At 40.2% G+C, this 3,181-nt stretch overlaps 1 pseudogene; it reads right to left on the reverse strand.

Annotated features, from left to right (window-relative positions):
* Positions 1 to 1,365: 1,365 nt before the first annotated feature.
* On the reverse strand, positions 1,366 to 2,674 carry LOC116103499 (annotated as a pseudogene).
* Positions 2,675 to 3,181: the final 507 nt, after the last annotated feature.

A 3,181-nucleotide genomic window follows, 5' to 3' on the forward strand; every position in this document is an offset into this window, starting at 1 on the left:
AAACAAGACAAGGTGTTCCATTCTATCCATATCTACTCAAAGTACTATCTAAATGATTAACTAGAGCAGTAAAACTGAAGGGGATGAAAGTTTTATGAATTAGAAGGGAAGAAGGGTAATTATCTTTATTTGCAGGCGCTATGATAGCAGGCATAATTGAATCAAAATTTCCCCAAGACAATTCCTGAGCTGATAAACACTTTCAGAAAAGTTGTTGGATACATGATTAAAAAATACAAACAAAATCAATGTAAAATGGTTTTAAAGGTGGAAACAAAATAGAGAGACATCATAAAGATTATTATACATGATGAAAAATATCCTCATGAGAGTAAACACAAAAGAAAGGTTATGCTGGCTTATCTGGACTTCCTTTGTCAATGCAATTAGTCTAAACTTCTTTACCTTAGCCTCAAGGACACGCTTCAAAAGGTAGCAAAAATATTCCGCAAGTTACCATAAAAATTATATACAAATTTCCAATCACACCCTAGTACCTATGTTTTCTATATTCCTACTAGGTTAGCCCATTAAGTTCCACTTAATGCATGTAAACATCCAAATTCTAAAAATCCACATAACTGTAATCAAATCATGGTCATACCTATCATAACAGTACTTAAGAGACATTGTGACCAAGGCAAATGTTTCAAAGGCAAATAATTAGTTGGGCCTGCCTTCCATTTCCACATTTTTAGTCCACTACCATCATAGCAGAAAGAACGGCAGCATGCAGGCAGGTATAAAGCTGCAGAAGGAGCTGAGAGTTCTGCATTTTAATGATAAGGCAGCCAGGAAGAGACTGTCTTCCTTTCAAGTAGTAGGAGGGGTTGATTTGCATGGCGCAGAGCTCCAAAGACCACCACCATAGTAATTCACTTCCTTCAAAACTGTGACATCTACTGCACAAGGCACGCCTCCTACTAGTCCCATTTCTTAGGGCCAAGCACATTCAAATCCACAACTTAATTTTACAATGACTTCTTTCAAGCATTTAAATATGATTAGGACATGCAGAGGCTTTACCACATTGATTACATTCAGGAGGTTTCTTTCCAGTATAGGATCTTTTATGTTATGGAGAATAGTGTCGCAGGCAAATGAGTTAGTACCTTGACTACATGCATAGTTTCTCTCCAATATGGTTGCCTTTATGTTTTTGGAGACAAAAACATTCTGAAAGGCTTTTTTCCTCTTGTATTACATTCATCATTCACAAGATTTCTTTCTAGTATTTGCACTTTCATGGTTTTTTTTTTTTTTTTTTTTTTTTTTTTTTTTGGTTTTTCGAAACAGGGTTTTTCTGTATAGCTCTGGCTGTTCTGAAACTCACTCTGTACACCAGGCTGGCCTAGAACTCAGAAATCCACCTGCCTCTACCTCCCAAGTACTGGGATTAAAGGTGTGCACTACCACCACTCCGCTCATTGACTACATTCTTAAGGTTTCTGTCCAGTATGATCTCTTTTATGTCTTTGGAGATGACTGGATCATGCAAACACTTTACTACATTGATTTCATTCATAAGGCTTCTCTCCACTATGTGTTCTTTTATGACAGTGGAGATTACTCTGCTGTGAAAAGGCTTTACCACATTGATTACATTCATAAGGCTTCTCTCCAGTATGCCTTCTTTTATGACTTTGGAGACTATTCTGCTGTGAAAAGGCTTTACCACATTGATTACATTCATAAGGCTTTTCTCCAGTATGTGTTCTTTTATGACATTGGAGACTACTTTGATGTGAAAAGGTTTTATCACATTGATTACATTCATAAGGCTTCTCTCCAGTATGCATTCTTTTATAACTTTGGAGACTACTCTGCCGTGAAAAGGCTTTACCACATTGATTACATTCATAAGGCTTTCCTCCAGTATGCATTCTTTTATAATATTGGAGAGTACTCTGCTGTGAAAAGGCTTTACCACATTGATTACATTCATAAGGCTTCTCTCCACTATGTGTTCTTTTATGATATTGGAGACGACTCTGGCCTGAAAAGGCTTTGCCACATTGATTACATTCAAAAGGCTTCTCTCTACTATGCATGCTTTTATGTCTTTGGAGATGACTGGGTATTGCAAAGGCTTTACCACATTGCTTTTTTTCATATGGCTTCTCTCCACTATGACTTCTTACATGCCTTTCATGACTTCTAGAACTTTGATGTGGTTTTTCAATGTGATGGTCTTCCCAATTGTATCCTATAACAGTGAGGTTCCAGTAGGTCTCCAACATCACATCTTTGTAGAGACTTTTCTGGGAAGGGTCGAGCAAATTCCACTCTTCCCTAGTGAAGCTCACATGCACATCATCAAAAGTCACTGCATCAGATTCCATGGCAAAAATCAGTGTTGCTCAGGAACGGTTATGAACTCCAGCAGGGCAGTATGCTCCGGCTTCGAGGGCGACGTGGCTCCGCGGCAAAACGGCGGTGGGGCAGCGTTTCCTGGGCATTGCGGGCCGGTGGGGTGCAAGCCCGCCCTCAGCGTGCAGAAGCTCACGCGGGGCTGCGGCGGACCGGGCCGCAAGAGAGCCTCCCGCCCATTGGCTCGCTGTGTCTGCCACCGCCATAGTCCCGCCCCGCAGAGCGCCAGGAGCCGCTTACATCACGTCAGAGAGGAAATGAGAAGCTGGGGTGAAAGGGCTCAGAACGGCACTGATGGGGCGGCTGCGCCTGCGCAGAAAGTCCGCGCCTTCCCGGGAATAATTCAAAATCCCGAGACTTGAAGTTCTTGTCAAACAGATCTTCTACTTGCTTAGCTAGAGTTACACCAAGGTATTTTATATTATTTGTAACTATTGTGAAGGGTTTTGTTTAACTAATTTCTTTCTCCACCTGTTTATCCTTCATGTAGAAGAAGGCCACTGATTTGCTAGAGTTAATTTTATACCAGCTACTTACCTGAAGTTGTTTATCAGGATTAGGAGCTCTCTGGTGGAATTTGTGGGGTCACTTAAGTATACTATTATTATTATATCATCAACAAATAGTGATAATTTGACTTCTTCCTTTCCATTTCGTATCCCTTTGATTTTTTTTTTGTTGTCTAATTGCTCTGGCTAGGACTTCAAGAACAATATTGAATAGGTAGGAAGAGAGTAGGCAGCCTTATCTAGTCCCTAATTTTAGTGGGAATGCTTCAAGTTTCTCTCCATTTAGTTTGAAGTTGGCTACT

Source organism: Mastomys coucha, unplaced genomic scaffold (genome assembly GCF_008632895.1).
Source record: "Mastomys coucha isolate ucsf_1 unplaced genomic scaffold, UCSF_Mcou_1 pScaffold21, whole genome shotgun sequence".
NCBI lineage: Eukaryota > Metazoa > Chordata > Mammalia > Rodentia > Muridae > Mastomys > Mastomys coucha.